Genomic DNA, 19,210 nt, shown 5'->3' with positions numbered 1-19,210 from the left:
CCTCCCTATACTATGTTGCCCAGTGCAGCAGTCTGGGAGCTGACCTTGTCTGTGAAAACCGAGGCAAAAAAAGCATTGAGTACTTCAGGTTTTTCCACATTATCTGTCACTAGGTTGCCTTCCCCATTCAGTAAGGGTCCCATACTTTCCCTGACCTTCTTCTTGTTGCTAACATACCTGTAAAAACCCTTCTTGTTACCCTTCACATTCCTTGCTAGCTGCAACTCCACTTGTGCCTTGGCCTTCCTGATTACACCCCTGCATGCTCGAGCAATATTTTTATACTCCTCCCTAGACATCTGTCATTTCCACTTCTTGTAAGCTTCCTTTTTTAGTATAAGCTCACTGAAGATTTCACTGTTAAGCCAAGCTGGTCACCTGCCATATTTGCTATTCTTTCCACACATCGGGATGGTTTGTTCCTGCGCCCTCCATAAGGCGTCTTTAAAATACAGCCAGGTCTCCTGGACTCCTTTCCTCCTCATATTAGCCTCCCAGGGGATCCTGCCCATCAGTTCCCTGAGGGAGTCAAAGTCTGCTTTTCTGAAGTCCAGGGTCTGTATTTTGCTACTCTCCTTTCTTCCTTTTGTGAGGATCCTGAATTCAATCATCTCATGGTCACTACTGCCTTGGTTATCACCCACTTCTACTTCCCCTACCAATTCTTCCCTGTTTGTAACCAGCAGTTCAAGGGGAGCACGGCCCCCAGTCAGTTCCTCCAGCAGTTGTACCAGGAAGTTGTCCCCAACACTCTCCAAAAACTTCCTGGATTGTCTGTGCATTGCTGTATTGCTCTCCCAGCAGATGTCAGAGCGATTGAAGTACCCCATTAGAACCAGAGCTTGCAATCTGGAAACTTCAGTTAGTTGTCCAAACAAAGCCTGTCTACCTCATCCTTCTGATCCAGTGGTCTACAGCACACACCCACCATGATATCACCCTTGTTCCTCTCACCTCTAAACTTAACCCAAAGACTCTCAACAGGCTTTTCTCCAGTTTCATACTGGAGCTCTGAGCAATCATACCGCTCTCTTACATACAATGCAACTCCTCCACCTTTCCTCCTGTACCTGTCCTTCCTGAACAGTTTATGTCCATCCATGACAGTGCTCCAGTCATGCGAACTGCCCCACCAAGTTTCTGTTATTCCAATCACATCATAATTCCTTGATTGTGACAGGACTTCCAATTCTTCCTGCTTGTTTCCCAGGCTTCTTGCATTCATGTACATGCACCTAAGATAGCTAGCCAATTGCCCTACTTTGTAAGTATGAATCAGGAGGCTTCCCCTTTTGTACCCTCCTCTTTGTGTTTCCTCCCGGTATCCTTCTTCCCCACTGACCTCTGGGCTTAGGTCACCATCCCCCAGCGAACCTAGTTTAAAACCCTCCTCACTAGGTTAACAAGCCTGCCTGTGAAGATGCTCTTCCCTCTCTTCATTAGGTGGATCCCATCTCTTCCTAGCAATTCTTCTTCCCAGAACAACATCCCATGGTCGAAGAATCCAAAGCCCTTTCTCCGACACCACCTGCGTAACCATGCATTCACCTCCACAATTCGACGGTCCCTACCTGGGCCTTTTCCTTCAACAGGGAGGATAGACGAGAACACGACTTGCGCCTCAAACTCCTTTATTCTTCTTCCCAGAGCCACGTAGTCTGCAGTGATCCGCTCAAGGTCATTCTTGGCAGTATCATTGGTGCCCATGTGGAGACGTAGGAAGGGGTAGCAGTCTGAGGTCTTGATCAGTCTTGGCAAACACTCTGTCACATCCTGGATTCTAGCTCCACGCAAGCAGCATACTTCTCGAGTCTTCCAGTATGGGCAGCAGATGGATGACTCCGTCCCCTTTAGGAGGGAGTCCCCGACTACTCTTCACCCGTCTCCTCCTCTTGGGAGTGGTGGTCATGGAACCCCCATCCCCAGGACAATGCATCCCATGCCTTCTGGCTGATGGGGTCTCCTTCTGATCCCTTCCCTCAAAGGGCTCTTCCAAATCCTTCTCCACAGCAGCACCTGTGCAGAGAGCCTGAAAACAGTTTCACACCTCTATCTGCATTGGGGGTAGTCATAAAAATAAAAGGAAGGGTAACCACCTGTCTGTATACAGTACTATAAAATCCCTCATGGCCAAAGGGACAAAAACCTCTTACCTGTAAAGGGTTAAGAAGCTCAAGTAACCTGACTGGCACCTGACCAAAAGGACCAATAAGGGGACAATATACTTTCAAATCCGGGGGGTGGGGGGGCTTTGTCTTTTCCACGGGGCTTTTGCAGGAGACAAAACAAGAAAGCAAACACTCCGACTCCTTAGTAAGTATTTAGCAAGGAAATGCATTAGATTATCTTTTGTTTTGGCTTGTGATTTTCTCTGTGCAGAGAGGAAGATGTATTCCTGGTTTTTCATTTTGTAATTTTAAGGTTTTGCCTTGAGGGAAATTCTCTGTGTTTTGAATCTAATTTCCCTTTGAGATTATCTCCCATTCTAATTTCACAGAGGTGCTTCTTTTACCTTTTTTCTTTCTAATAAAGTTCTGGGTTTTTTTAAGAATCTGATTGGTTTTTTTAGTGTCCTAAAAAAACAAGGCTAGTCTGTGCTCATCTTGTTTATTCTCAAGCCTCCCCACAAAAGGGGGGTGTAGAGCTTGGGGGGATATTTGGGTGGAATAGGACTCCAAGTGGTCCTTTCCCTAATTATTTGTTAAATCACTTGGTGGTGGCAGCATTTACCTAATCCAAGGTACAAGGGAGAATTTGTGCCTTGGGAAAGTTTTAACCTAAGCTGGTAGAAATAAGCTTAGGGGGTCTTTCATGTGGGTCCCCACATCTGTACCCTAAAGTTCAGAGTGGGGAGGGAATAGGTTCTCCTCTTTCTTCTTCTGGAGGTCACATGCTGCTAATATTCTTCCCCATTCTGCACTGCACTCTCTAAATCTTCAGCATGTTGTGCTTCCACTGACTTCTATCCAGAAAATCCTCATGTTCTCTAATGCAACACAGGGTTGATACTTGGTTCTCTAGTCCTTTAACCTTCCCTTCCAATATGCAGACCAGCTTGCACTTTGTACAGACGAAGACGCTTCTGTCCTCTGGGAGAAAGACAAACATGGCACATTCTGAGCAGGCCATAACAGCTGATCACACACTAGCCATGTCTTCCTTCTAAGAGGCTCCTCAGATGTTGTGTGTACTGCTCACAGGAGCCTGAAAGGCAGAAATGCTGTGTGCAAACTCCCAGGTAAACTCCCTCTGTTTGCTCGTCCTCAGTTCGCAACCGCCAGCCTTTTTCTAGAACTGCTGGCTCAAAGCGGGTGGCTCAGCTCAAAGCCTTCCCTCCAATCAACCACTCAAGGCCCACCTGGAACAAAGCACTACCAATTCACACTTTGCAAACAAATAAGCACACGGTCAAACAAATGGTCACAGGAGACAGACACTCGAATCTTCACTCCAGCAGCTCACAACACAGCGCTCACTTTAGCTCCTCTCAGAGGATTCCCAGGCAAACTCCCTCTGTTTGCCTGTCCTTTGGTACCTATCTCTGACCTTTTATGCCTACCACTCATAATCACTTAAAATCTATCCTTCTGTAGTTAATAAATCTGTTTTATACTTTATCTAAAACAGAGTGTCTTGGTTGAACTGCTTGGGAAATCTCACCTCAGGACACGAAAGCTAGCATATGTCCTCTCCACATATCGAGGGAGAGGCAGAATACACAATGAACTTACACTGGTCAGGTTTCTGACCAGGGCAAGACAGTACAGTTCTAGAGTGCAAGGCTGGGGGGTTGGGAGATTTGCTGGTGCCTGTCTCCGTGTGATTTATGAGTGGCTCAGGGAGCATTCATGCAATCTAACTGGCTATGGGGCTCCACAGGCTGCTATATCGAGTGATAACAGCACCTGGAGGGGGTTGCTGCTTTTCAATATCAAAGCATTGTCTGGAAAGTTAAGAGTGTGCAGTAGTACCCCACTTCCACGTTGTACCCTGGGAATCCTGTCACATCCTCAGTGGACAAACTGCTTCTATGCCCAATTTGAGCTATAGGGAGCCAGCATTGGTTGATAGACCGAACATGTAAGTGATCATCTGAGAAAAACATGCTGAAGGCAACACTTCTGTTCTCCATACCACCCTCTAGGTGGCACCCAGTCCCCTGGCTAACAGTCTTGTTGGCTCACTGAAGGAGAAAACTCTTCGATCATGTCTACACAACAGAGTTCTGTAGACAAAAAGTTATGGGCAAGTACACCGTCACATGATGCAGTTTACTCAACCCCATGGTTCCCTGGGCATCCTACTAGATTGCCAGCCACTTTTCAACTGAAGTGTGAAGGGAGGGGGAGACTGTGTGACGGGGGCAGAAAACACAGAGAGAATATGCGTCGGGAAGTGTCTGAGAGAGTAGAGGACACCATGTATGGGACAGAGACAGAGTACATGTTGGGGGAGTGTGTGTGTGTCGGGAGAGAAAAGTGAGTCAGCATACTGCCTCTCTACATGCAGCCAGCAGCCAGAAGAAGTCACTCCTGATGAATGCAATGAAGCAGGTGGACATTGCTCGCTCTCATCTGGGCTGCCTGATTTTCTCGCTCACACGCAGCCTTTGAAACCCCTTTGCTAATACCTGTCTTTCAAGAAGCTCTTCTTTCTCTTCTGCCTTCCCTAACACATCCGCCCTTTCGCACTCCAACTTTTAGGGCCTGCTTGGGAGGGGCCTTTCCCCTTTCTTCAGCTCTTGCCCTCTCCTGCCTTCCCACAGCTCCTCTCTTCATTAGTCTGAGAGGGCATTTTTCCCCTTCCTCTCCTCAAGTGGTGAGGATGGTAGGTGCTCAGTGCCGTGGCACAACTTCCAGCGCCATTCAAGGAAGGCTTTTTCTTGGCTGGTCTGCTGAGGGATGGGGTGCAGTCTGGACTTCCAGGAAGAACTGGGGGAGGGTCCAGCTGCAGGGGTAGTCAGGTGAACTGCGTCTGCCTACAGGAGGCTGACGTCACCGCCTGCACCACCGTCTGTCCTGCAGACAAACTCAACTGTGCTGTGCTCTCAAATGCCACTCACCCAGCAGTGGCCAGGCGCTGCAGGCAAGCCTTCTGAGCGCTGTCGGTAGCGCGTCAGTCTCATAATCTGAAGGTCCTGAGCTCAAGCCTCAGAGAAGGGAGCTTTTTGCCTCCTGCTATAGCCCTGACCACTTGTAGCTCTCCCTCACCCGTGGTTGCTGGAGTCCAGGCTTCCCCTGTGCCAGTGGCGTCTAGAGAAGATACACACGTATGTGGGTCAAGCAAGTCCCTACATTGCCTCTTCCTGATGGTCTAGTGGTCAGGATTTGGTGTTCTCACCGCCACAGCCTGGGTTCAATTCCCAGTAAGGGAAGTGGGTGGACTTTATTTGCTTGTTGGAGTGCTTGACCCTCCAGGCTCTACTCCGCATCTGCCTTGCCTCTTGGAGACCACAGATCAATTCATCTTAGTTTAACTAAGTCTTAATGAAATTTAATTGAGACTCTTGCATAAGTGGCCAGCAACAGCACTCTTCACTATTGTGGAAAGACTGGTACGGTGACCTTCGCTTGTACTAATCGCTTTACAAATATATTTTTTTAATATTTCTTATTATTTATTTAGCTATTTAACTTACCTCTGCCATACTAAATTTAGCATCTGTGACTGGCCCTGCACTGGAGCGGAATGGGTTAAAGCAGTGCTCTTAGCAGCCAGAGCCATGCCCCTGTGACCCTGTGGGGCATGCTCCAACTGCTGCTGCAGTATAAAAGGGAGCAGCATAGCTCAGTTTAGGTGGTCTGCTGAGGAGGAAGGATGCTTAGTAGAGGTTCCAGCCTAGGAGCTGTTACAGCCCTTACCTACAGGAGCGAAAGAGCCCGGGACCTGCACCAGAGGCCTGCCGCTATTGGAACCCCAGGGAGTGTCCAGCGCTGAGGAGCCTGGAGGCCCCGATACCCTACGGACTGCTGCTGCAGGAAAGCTGGTAGGAAGTGACCCAGGGTGGGTGAGGGAGTGGTACCCCCCACCCTCATGAGGTCACTGTTTTGGTGGGATTCCCTGTTGACCCAGTGGTGGACTGCTCCACTGCTGTTAGGGCCCTGGGTTGAGGCCTGGTGGAGTCGGGTGGCCTGGGCCCCCCTACTGGGGCCACCACCCCCCTGCTGATGGCCCCCAGGCACTGGCCACTTGGCCATCCTGCCTCCGAGGGGTAGGAAGAGGTGGGGTGGGTGTGGAGCAGGGGTGGAAAGAGGTAGAACGGGAGTAGGGCCTGGGGTAAAGTGGGGGTCAAGCACTCCCAGGTAAATCAGAAAGTTGGCATCTCTGTAACATCTCCCTGACTCCCTATGGCCAGAGCCTCCATGCCCCCGGACCCACTATGCCCAGTGCCTTCCCAGACCCCACCCCCCATACAAATGCACAGTGCCCTGCACAACACCACCCCTGTCCAGCACCCCCCTGCCCACAGCCCCACTACAACAACCCATCACCTCACACAGAACCTCCACTCCCTAGTGCCCCAACACACACAGATCTTCCTTGCCCCCTTACAGCCCAGCACCCCCCAGAGACCCACTCCCTGCCTCCCAGCTGCACTCACCGGCCCTGCTGGGAGGTAACTGTGTCTGCCAGGCTCAGCTGGCAGCACAGCCAGGGCTGATCCCGGGGCGGGGAATCGCTCCGGCCCCTCACAAGTGGCAAGCCTCCCCACCACTGTCTCTCCCCCGCCCCCCCGCCCAACTGGCTGAGACTGGCCAGGCTTCTGCCCCAGTCCCAGGCGGCTCAGCTCCGGGGAGACAGGTGAGGGCCCACAAGTGGTGGGAAGCAGAGACTGCCCAGAGCCAGAGGTGCACTGGGGTCCGGCCAGGGGGTGGAGAACAACCCTCGGCCGGGAGGTGGAGAGGAGCAAGTGGTGAGCGAGGGGGAGCCAGTGAGCTGGTGAGCTCTCGGGTGTAGTACAAGTGGAGCAGGCCGGGGTCCCTTTTGAGCATGAGCCCGGCTCCATGGTGACACCGGTGCCATTGTAAACCTGGTGCTGCATTTTGGTCCTACCTGTAAGGAAACATAGAATGGGATTACAGTCCAGCAGCCTCTTTTCTGCTTATCTCATGCTCCCGGCTCCACTCAGCACTAAAACTTCCTGCTGAGAGGGCAGAGGGTACTTCCTGGGAGGAACCAGGAAGTACTCCCTCCATACAGCAGTTTGTAGTCCACAGTTTCTAGTTCTTACCACTGCTGCTGAAGCACATTGGATCTTGGGCTACATAATCTCAGGAAACTCTTTTCAGTAGGAGGTCACAAACTTTAATGCTTTAATCCAACTAAAGTCTTTGGTTTTACTATAGGTATAGGGGTATCCGGGTTAAAATTAATGGCCTATGTTATACAGGAGATCAGACTCGATTCGGGGTTCTCAACATTTTTCTTTCTGAGCCCCCCCCCACACACACACACACACACACCTTGGTATAAAAACTCCACAGCCCAGCTATGCCACAACTGTTTTTCTGCAGATAAAAGCCAGAGCCAGCATTAAGGGATAGCAAGCAGGGTAATTGCCCAGGGCCCCATGCCACAGGGAGTACCACAAAGCTAAATTGCTCAGACTTTGGCTTCAGCCCTGGCTAGTGGCACTCGGTGCCCCGGGCTGCTGTCCTGCAGAGCGGGGCTTTGGCTTTCTGCCCTGGGCACTAGCGAGTCTAATACTGGCCATGCTTGACGGACCCCCTTAAACTTGTCTGTGGCGCCCCAGAGGGCCCCGGGTCCCTGGTTGAGAAACACTGGACTAGATGAACTAATGGTCCATTCTGGCTTAAAACTATAAATTTCTGCACACCTTGGACCAGATCCTGGTCCCTTGTCCATAAACCAAATAAATAAGATTTGAACATAGGAATCACAGAGATAGAGGAAGGGCAAAAATATTCCCAGCCCCACCTCTTTAAGTACAAATACAACTGTTGCCTGGCACTCCCCTAGAAAGGGGAGATTGTCCAGTCATGGACCTGCCAACCACAATACTGTTCCCTTCTATAGTTCATTTCCATCTCCATCTTTCCTGCCTGCATGATGCTATAGAGACAGCTTTCCGTGGTGCATCTCACAGTGGTTCCACTGTACTGTATTTAGAACCTCTGGTGCATGCAGGTGGCAAAGGAGTTGGGTCCATGGTATGGGCTTTTGTTCGTTTTAAACAGATACAATACGGAATATTTGCAACAATATATCAACTTGTATCCCTCTTCCCAGGCACTTGTATCACAAACCTCACCGCTTTCGATTCCAAGAGCAAGGTGCATTTCTTTGATGCTTCTCTAATACAAACACATAGCAACAGGTATAATTAACTACCAAACCAACCCTACCAAAACAAGACACTCCATTCCACACACTTCTCCCTCTGGGAAGGGGATGAGAAAACAAACAACATATGACAGATGTGGAGTCATGTTGCTTAATGCAGCTATACTAAATGGAGTAGAACTTGTAGTCTGTAGGAACGCAGTACTCCAGGTTAGCCCATGTATTTACGGTGTGAGATGATTAACATTTTAATTGCTGGATTACAGTATTGTGTAAAACCCATATATTTCAGAACAGGCCCTGGGGTGGATTCTGTGTGCCTCTGCTCAGTGTTATGAAGTTTTCTCAATTGCAAATGAATAAATATTCAGCAAACTCAATTTATAGATATTCCTCAAAACATGTTAAAATGAAGAATCAGTTAAAATCTTCTGTTTGTGTGCATTCCTCTTCCAATTGAAAAATGTCCTCTCCATGGTAAGAATTTAATCAAAATCAGGTACTAATTACTTTCCTGACACCCTGGGAGAGAAATGTTGGCACTATAAAGGACTGGAAGATTTTCATGATTAATATTTGACAAATCTGTAATTGGATCATTTGCTTTGTGCTGTCTCCTTTGAATTACGGTAGCAACTTCTTTGCAATTGATGTTTATGAATTCATGCCATAAATTTCAGGGGGAGTAGGACAAACCATTGACTGATTTGAGAAACCTGAAGTGTTAACCTTATGGTATTGTGAAAACTCAGATTCCTGAGTCCAAGCCAATATAGGCTAACCAGAATCTAGAAAAGTTTTCTGTGTGAGAAGAAAACAAATTAACTTTATATAAAGAGTTAAAATTGCATTTCTTCAATCCTTCTATACCTAAGTTCAGAGTTCCACCACAATTATTAATTTGCAAGCAAATGAGATTTGTATGTGATAACATAGAAATAATCCAATTGTCAAGTGCACCAAGCAACTGTGTGCAATTGTTTTGTGGGGAAAAAAAAAAGAATGAATGAAAATACTGAAATTATAAATCGTCATTGTTTAAAATTTAATATAAAAGATCTACTCCTGCTTCCACTGAAATTAGTAGCAAAGCTGTCATTGAATTCAGTGGGAGCAGGAGCCCTCTGATTGTAACTGGATGGATGTGACTTCTATGGATAATGAAGCTAGGGGGAAAGGAGTGCAGGAGAGCTGGCTGTATCTTAAAGAATCCTTATTGAGGTTACAGGGACAAACCATCCCGATGTGCAGAAAGAATAGTAAATATGGCAGGCGACCAGCTTGGCTTAACAGTGAAATCCTTGCTGATCTTAAACACAAAAAAGAAGCTTACAAGAAGTGGAAGATTGGACAAATGACCAGGGATGAGTATAAAAATATTGTTCGGGCATGCAGGAGTGAAATCAGGAAGGCCAAATCACACCTGGAGTTGCAGCTAGCAAGAGATGTTAAGAGTAACAAGAAGGGTTTCTTCAGGTATGTTAGCAACAAAAAGAAAGTCAAGGAAAGTGTGGGCCCCTTACTGAATGAGGGAGGCAACCTAGTGACAGAGGATGTGGAAAAAGCTAATGTACTGAATGCTTTTTTTTTTGCCTCTGTCTTCACAAACAAGGTCAGCTCCCAGACTGCTGCACTGGGCAGCACAGCATGGGGAGGAGGTGACCAACCCTCTGTGAAAAAAGAAGTGGTTTGGGACTATTTAGAAAAGCTGGACGAGCACAAGTCCATGGGCCTGGATGCACTGCATCTGAGAGTGCTAAAGGAGTTGGCGGATGTGATTGCAGAGCCATTGGCCATTATCTTTGAAAACTCATGGCGATCGGGGGAGGTCCCGGACAACTGGAAAAAGGCTAATGTAGTGCCATCTTTAAAAAAGGGAAGAAGGAGGATCCTGGGAACTACAGGCCAGTCACCCTCACCTCAGTCCCTGGAAAAATCATGGAGCAGGTCCTTAAGGAATCAATTCTGAAGCACTTAGAGGAGAGGAAAGTGATCAGGAACAGTCAGCATGGATCCACCAAGGGCAAGTCATGCCTGACTAATCTAATTGCCTTCTGTGACGAGATAAGTGGCTCTGTGGATGAGGGGAAAGCGGTGGACGTGTTGTTCCTTGACTTTAGCAAAGCTGTTGACACTGTCTCCCACAGTATTCTTGCCAGCAAGTTAAAGAAGTATGGGCTGAATGAATGGACTATAAGGTGGATAGAAAATTGGCTAGATTGTCGGGCTCAACGGGTAGTGATCAATGGCTCCATGTCTAGTTGGCAGCCGGTATCAAGTGGAGTGCCCAAAGGGTCGGTCCTCAGGCCAGTTTTGTTCAATAACTTCATTAATGATCTGGAGGATGGTGTGGATTGCACCCTCAGCAAGTTTGCAGATGACACTAAACTGGGAGGAGAGGTAGATACACTGGAGGGTAGGGATAGGATACAGAGGGCCCTAGACAAATTAGAGGATTGGGCCAAAAGAAATCTGATGAGGTTCAACAAGGACAAGTGCAGAGTCCTGCACTTAGGACGGAAGAATCCCATGCACCGCTACAGACTAGGGACCGAATGGCTCTGCAGCAGTTCTGCAGAAAAGGACCTAGGGGTTACAGTGGACGAGAAGCTGGATATGAGTCAACAGTGTGCCCTTGTTGCCAAGAAGGCCAATGGCATTTTGGGATGTATAAGTAGGGGCATTGCCAGCAGATCGAGGGATGTGATTGTTCCCCTCTATTCAACATTGGTGAGGCCTCATCTGGAGTACTGTGTCCAGTTTTGGGCCCCACACTACAAGAAGGATGTGGAAAAATTGGAAAACATCCAGCGGAGGGAAACAAAAATGATTAGGGGACTGGAACACATGACTTATGAGGAGAGGCTGAGGGAACTGGGATTGTTTAGTCTGCGGAAGAGAAGAATGAGGGGGGATTTGATAGCTGCTTTCAACTGCCTGAAAGGGGGTTCCAAAGAGGATGGATCTAGACTGTTCTCAGTGGTACCAGATGACAGAACGAGGAGTAATGGTCTCAAGTTGCAGTGGGGGAGGTTTAGGTTGGATATTAGGAAAAACTTTTTCACTAGGAGGGTGGTGAAACACTGGAATGCGTTACCTAGGGAGGTGGTGGAATCTCCTTCCTTAGAAGTTTTTATGGTCAGGCTTGACAAAGCCCTGGCTGGGATGATTTAGTTGGGGATTGGTCCTGCTTTGAGCAGGGGATTGGACTAGATGACCTCCTGAGGTCCCTTCCAACCCTGATCTTCTATACTATACTCCTTTTTTCTGATTTTTTTTTTTTTTTTTTTTTTAGATTTTGAGCTATGCACCAAATAGGTTTATTTTATGCTAATAACGTATCAACAAAATAAAGCAATCATCTCAGAAGAGCTGTTTTATAACTGAAACAAACTGAAAGTCATGTCAAGTGTTCATTCACTAAGGGATATGGACATCTAATCCTTTTTATTTTGAAGAGTTTAAATTTATCCATTACTTAACTAACATTACTGCCTTGAACAGACAGCAATGAAACAGCAAAAATAATAGAAAAGTTTCTTAATCCTGTTACTTCTAACATGTTTTATGTGGTTTCCCTCTGTACTCTAGAGGGAAGCAGCATTCAGCTCTTACACGTTTAGAAATAACACATCCCTGACAGACATAATCATGCCAATGTAACACCCAGCATGGATTCAGCTATGTTGATGGAAAAGGACTTCTGTCAAGATAACTAGTATTGATGGAGGGGGCGGGGGTGAAGTGTTCCTACACTAATAGAAAAATCCCTTGTGTCGGTGTATGCTGCATCTACATTACAGCGCTAGGGTGACATAGTCTGCGTAGCATAGACATACCCTCAAGCCTCAAAGTACATAAGTTTTGTGACATTAAGCATCTTTCCCTTTGTATTATTATTTCAGTGTTTAAATAGTGCCATTAGTTTGCATAGTGCTTTTCATATATACCACGGATATCACTACCCCAAAGATCATGCTGCAAGCAAGGGCAAACCTAAAAGATTAGCTGCATAACCTCAAGCCAGAGAGGAGACCTTTATCACAGTCCAAGTGAAAAATAACAAGGGAATGGACCAGAGATTCAAAAGTGGGTACAGAGATGAAGAGACAAATTTTGAAGTTCCAGAAGGAAAAGCAACAGGACTTGAGAGAAGGAAAGGGAGGAATCATAGGGCTTGTCTCGACTACCACTTAAGTCGATGTAACTTACATCACTGTCATAAATATAAAGGGAAGGGTAAACCCCTTTAAAATCCCTCCTGGCCAGAGGAAAACTCCTCTCACCTGTAAAGGGTTAAGAAGCTAAAGGTAACCTTGCTGGTACCTGACCAAAATGACCAATGAGGAGACAAGATACTTTCAAAAGCTGGGAGGAGGGAGAGAAATAAAGGGTCTCTGTCTATATGCTGCTTTTGTCGGGGATAGACCAGGAATGGAGTCTTAGAACTTTTAGTAAGTAATCTAGCTAGGTATGTGTTAGATTATGATTTCTTTAAATGGCTGAGAAAAGAATTGTGCTGAATAGAATAACTATTTCTGTCTGTGTATCTTTTTTGTAACTTAAGGTTTTGTCTAGAGGGATTCTCTATGTTTTGAATCTAATTACCCTGTAAGGTATCTACCATCCTGATTTTACAGAGGGGATTTCTTTACTTCCATTTCTATTAAAAGTCTTCTTGTAAGAAAACTGAATGCTTTTTCATTGTTCTCAGATCCAAGGGTTTGGGTCTGTGGTCACCTATGCAAATTGGTGAGGCTTTTTATCCAACATTTCCCAGGAAAGGGGGGGTGCAAGTGTTGGGAGGATTGTTCATTGTTCTTAAGATCCAAGGGTCTGGGTCTGTAGTCACCTAGGCAAATTGGTGAGGCTTTTTACCAAACCTTGTCCAGGAAGTGGGGTGCAAGGTTTTGGGAAGTATTTGGGGGGAAAGACGTTTCCAAACAGCTCTTCCCCAGTAACCAGTATTTGTTTGGTGGTGGTAGCGGCCAATCCAAGGACAAAGGGTGGAATATTTTGTACCTTGGGGAAGTTTTGACCTAAACTGGTAAAGATAAGCTTAGGAGGTTTTCATGCAGCATTCAGAGTGGGGGAGGAACTTTGACAATCACTCAGAAGTGTGAGAGCGCTCTCCCATCAGCATAGAAGTGTCTTCACCAGACACGCTACAGCGGTACAGCCACATCGGTGCAGCTGTGCCAATGTAGTATGGTAATGGAGAGTATCCCTAAATGATCCTAAATTTATTAACTTGAGTGACCAAGGGCTCATCTACATAGTGGAGTAATGGAGGTGTGCTTTCTAAAAATGCTCTAATGTGTTGAGCATGAGCATTAGCATGTAGACCCTGCTGGTGCGCCCTAAATTTTGTTGGTTTTTTAGCATGCTTTAACAAAGTGTTGTTTGAAATGGAGAATAGCGCAATCGTCATTGAATACGGAGAAAGGAGTGAACCTGCCGGAACCTTTTGGAAGCTACAGGTGTAAAGATTCTAATCCTCTGTTCTAGCTGAGCTATGCTCAGTGCAGGATTGCAGGGAGTGAAGAGAGAAGTGGCTGTAAGCCATCTTTGCATTTCCCCCTTTCTTGGGCCAGCTGGGCCCTCTTTGTACAAGCTTGAGTACCCTCACCCACTATATCAGTGGGTTGTGTAGAGCCATTACACCCTCTGGGGATTCCTCCTATGATGGCAGAATTTCCTGGGGGCTAGACTACTGGATTTTCAGCTCCCTTGATATGCTAGAGCAGTATAATGGGCCCAGAACACAATAGAGATTCATGTTCAGACAGTGAGTGTGTTAATGTATGTGCATGTACATAGTAGCCTCAGCAGTCTGCACTAACTGGGAAACAAACTGTTATGAATTAGCAAGTAAATGAATAAACACAATTTTAAAACTGAGCCAATGGAATTACATCATTTAGCCCAATGTGGTTGTTTATGAAAAACTTCATGCCTCCCAAGCAGATCTGACACCAGTTCCCCAAAAAAGGAGAATTGGTAGGTTTTGTTAACACAAGAAAGACAAGTCTTTTTATTATTTTGCAGAGTGTGCTTTGGGAAAACACACATCACTTCTAAGGGAAATTTTTCAAAGGCAGAAATGGCAGTTAGGCTCCCAGTTCCCATTGACTTTAAATGGAAGGTAGGTATCTAACTGCCCTTTGTGCCTTTGAACATCTCCCCCTTCGGTTTGCTCAATAATAATACACACTTTTATTCATTTTTCTTCATTCTGTTCCCTAATCCTAAAATAACCATAGCTTTAGTTTTCTTCTGCACTTCAGGCAGACTGTCTGTTATCAGCTACTGCTACCTGGTGGACATAAGCAGTACTGCACCATGCTACAATAAAAGATACATTTATCTCGATACTCTTGTACCCAAATCCTGAGCCTAGCCCTACAAATATCATGTTGAGCATCTTAAATGTGCCAATACAATAATGACCATAAATAAAAGTCCTTTAAATAGACAGAAGGGACTGCACTTAATTAGTTTCCAGGCTCTTTCAACAGGTCAATATCTCCTTACAGAGGAAAGTCTGTTTGCAGAGTTGTTGTAAGCATATCCAGGATATCAGAGAGACAAGATGGGTGAGGTAATATCTTTTGTTGGACCAACTTCTGTTTATGAAAGAGACAAGCTTTTGAGAGTTGCACCGAGCTCTTCTTCAGGTCTGGGAAAGGTACTCAGAGTGTCACAGCTAAATACAAGGTCAAACAGATAATTTAGCATCAGTAGTTACCACATATTGTATGGGACTATTCAAGGTGAAGTGTCCCATCAACACCCCTGTAGTTATAGGACAAAAAGTGGGGGTTAGTTGTTGTAATAAGCTGTAAATCCAGTGCCTTTATTAAGAACATGATTTTTAGTGTCTAACAAAGTTATGAATTTAAGATTCCAGGCTCATCTTTGAAAGTGTTGTGCAGGTTTCCTTTGAAGAGGAGGACTGATGGGTCAGATTTAGAGTGATCACTTTGTGAAAAGTGTTCACCCACTTGTGATGTGGTGTTTTTTGTCTTATCATTTTCCTGTATGAGTTCATTCGAGAATGTAGCGATTGTCTGGTTTCAACTACATAATTACAGGTTTCAGAGTAGCAGCCGTGTTAGTCTGTATTCACAAAAAGAAAAGGAGTACTAGTCGCACCTTAGAGACTTTGCATTGGTTAGTCTCCAGTTGGTTAGTCTCTAAGGTGCCACTAGTACTCCTTTTCTTTCTGCGAACTACATAATTGTTATAGGGCCATTTAGTGTAGAGAAAAGTCTGGTCATTTGGAACAAGTGTATTTTGGGGGTGGAGGACTGCATCTGTTAGCATCTTGATACCCAGGTATATACATCATAGGAGAGGGGGGCAAAATGTAGCTCTTTGACACCAACGGCGCCTCTACATACAGGTTCAAAAACACTGTCAAACTGTGGATAGGCATCTCAGTGACCACCTGCAGAGGTGAGAAAGTCCTGTGGATATTGATTGTGGTGTGGGAGAACTTCCACTGACCTCTTTATCTCTCTCTCTCTCCCCATTATCTATTCAGATATCACTTTGTTTTTTGCTATTCTCTTTCACCCCTGATCCAGTAAAGCCCTTAAAGTGCTTAATTTTAAGTTTAAATGCTGTGCTGGATAGGGCCAGAGTGCATATCCCTAATGCAAGCAGGTAAGATTTCACACATCTCCTTGATATACTAGGACTTGGAAGACAGCAGATGTTTTTCCTCCATTGCATTGAGGTTAGTGTATTCAAATACTCACTGTTTTTTCTTGCTATTTTTTTAAGTGCTGACATATTTGGCATTGTGCAAGAAAAAGATCATATCTGCCCCCAAAGTGTTTACAATCTATGAGACAAAGACAAACAAGATGTACTGGGAGATCAGAGTTAAATGTTACTTTAGAAAACTTTATTTTGATTTTAGTTGGAGAACATTTCCCTTTTGTCTGCATTGGAATTTTGGGATGAAATCCAGACCCCACTGAAGTCAATGAGAGTTTTGCTACTGACTCCAATGGACCAAGGATTTCACCCAGGCTTTGTTATGAAAGCAGCTGGTTTATTTAAAGCTATTTAAAATTGTGCATGCATTTACTAAGTAACCACATAACTTCATTACTCACTGCTTCCTCCCCATGACTCTTCTGTTTCAATTCCTTTGTTATGAACGTATGAAACAAGGCCCGAATCCTGCAATCAGAATCTCAAGGACAGACCCTTGCACCTGCATGGATTTCATTGCAGGATAAATGCCTAACACTGTATCATAATCCCATGTTTAGAAATATACTGTGTGACATTTAGGGTCCAAGAGGTTTCTTCTTTGTTTATACTGTGAAAAGGTATAATTTTGTTTGGTTTTCATATCTGTTCCTATCTGACCTGCTTTTGTCCCATTTAAAGTGTAATTAGATAAAGCAAAAATACTGAACATTAATGAAACATTTACTTCAATAACTTCCAAATCAATCTTCTATCCAATAAATTTATCTCTTAATTTTAATGTTTTGTATGACAATAGTTTTGTAATATTATAAGCAACCCATTCCTTAATCTTTCCAAATCTTCCAAGAGTACATATACCATAATACTCGTGGTATGGCCCAAAGGAATGAGCAGGAGGAGCTGGGAAATCCTCCATTTACATTTCTAGTCCTGGCTGTGACACTGACTAACAATCTTGGCCACTACCTGTCTACACTATAGTGGGAAATGAAAATGGCTGAGATAGTCTTCTCGGCTGCCCCTCAGACTCCATTCCAAATACACACACTAGTTTTTCTCTCCTATTCTTAAAGAAATCTATTTCTACAGTATATTGTTTTAAATCAATCTACCTAAGTCTAAGGTCTTGTCTACACGACAAAGTTTTGTCAGCAAAACCTGCCTTTTGCTAACAAAACAGGGGAGGTGTCTACAGAACAAAGCTACTTTTGACAGCAAAACTCTGCTGTTTTGCTAACAAAATAAAACCACCTCAGTGAGAGGCATAAAGCCTTTTGCAGCAAAGTTAAAGCAACAAAGCATCAGCGTAGACACTGCAGTTTGTTTTGTTGACAGAACTAGCTTCCGCCAATATCCCACAATGCATGCCTTGACCGCTCTGCTCATTGTTTTGATTTCTGCTGCTCTGCAGGCATGCGCTCCACCCCTTTCAAAGCTCTGGGAAGTATCTGACAGCTCAGTGTGCTGCTCCTTTTGGGGAACAAAGAGCAAATCATTTGTGTGGAATGTTCCCCAGGGTCGGCACCACTATGTTGTGTGATAGACACTTTGTTGGATCATATTAAAGAAGTTCTGTATTAAAATCACAAATGAGTTTGATTCCCCATAGTTTAAATTCCAGGGTATTACTAATTAAGAAGTCTCTTGGTTTTTGGTACTGTTTCTCTCCCTCTATGTGTGAAACTTGCAAGCTGCTAATTGTGTTAGTACATTCTAAGACAGAGTCTGTTCTCAAAGCAATTCACAGAGAGAGAGACTCAAAGCAATACTCTAACAACAGAAACAACACCCAGAGACTCCCCACCCTTTTGTTGTATTAACAATTGTGATTAAAATAGAGATAGAGGATGTATGTGGATGGATGCTTGGTGTGGATAATAACTGAATGATCAGGGAGGTGCCAGCCTAAGAATCCAGTGTCCATCGGCTGAAGAAGGCGTCAAGTGGAAATAACCAGAGGACCCCCCGGAGGGCAGACTGGAATCCACCCAACAGCCTCAAGAATGGGAGAACCAAAGAACAAGATAACATCTTGGAGCCGTCAGGAATGTGCTATCTGCTGATTGATTCAGCAACAGCATGATGAAGCAATTCCCATAGACTGGCATAGGAAGAAATTCCTATAAAAATAGACTCTAAAAAGTGAGAACTTTGGGGTCTGATTCTGCAAACCAACTTCCAGGAGCATCAGATGAGCATCTGACAAGGCCCTGCTCCCTCCTCATGTCCAGGCCACCTGGCCAGTGGCTTGGCATGAGCAACTCTAAGGCTGGTAACTATGATAACAACCTTGCAGAACCTGTGTGTGTGTGTTTGTATGAATGAATGTGTGAATAAATGAGATTGAATGGAATGTTAGAGCTAGAACTAACTGCTTACTATGATTCTTTCTGTATTCACAATAAATGTGGTATTTTGCCTTTTTCCCTTTAATAAGATCCTGCTGGTTTTTATTTTATTGGTATAACAACTTGACAAAATTACCCTACTTAGTGGGGGGAGGAGGGGGAGGAATGTCATTCAGTGTTTCTTGAAAAATTACCAGGGACCTCAAAATTTTTACCACGGACATGTTGCTGACCCCTGGTTCTGCCCTGCACTAGGCACACCGCACCAGGCAGGCTGCTGCTGGAGGGGGAGAAAGACAGCTGTGTTGTTTTTTGACATTCCTCAGCATGGGGAGCTCCTAGAACTGCTCCAAGCAGCAGAATCGTAGGCAAGCAGAGCGAGCGGGCTGCTTGGGGAGAGTCTGCTGTGCGGAGCAGAGCCAGGGGTTGACATGGGGTGGTGGCATCCCCTCCCCCTTCTTCAGGATAGGTCAGTCAGCCTGTTGTCTCCCCTGCCCCAGACACCCCACTCCTCTCCCTCCCCACACACCCTTCAGATGAAAAAGCAGCTGACAATCTACTAGGATGCTCCAGAACTACGGGATTGAGAAACCTGCATCATGTGGCACTATACCTGCCCCATGAGGTACTGCAAACCCATCCCAAAGCACCTTACTGGCCAGTTGCATAGTGAGGTAGCTACCACAGGGCGCTGCTCTCTGTGTCAATGCAAGAGCTGCTAGTATGGATGCCCTCTGCTGACAGAGGCACTAATGTGGACATGCAACAGTGATTTTAATTAAAGCGGCATAACTTTTGCCGACAAAACCTTGTAGCGTAGACAAGGCCCA

This window comes from Caretta caretta, chromosome 11 (assembly GCF_965140235.1).
Source record: "Caretta caretta isolate rCarCar2 chromosome 11, rCarCar1.hap1, whole genome shotgun sequence".
NCBI lineage: Eukaryota > Metazoa > Chordata > Testudines > Cheloniidae > Caretta > Caretta caretta.
Note: the sequence above shows the minus strand (reverse complement) of the source record.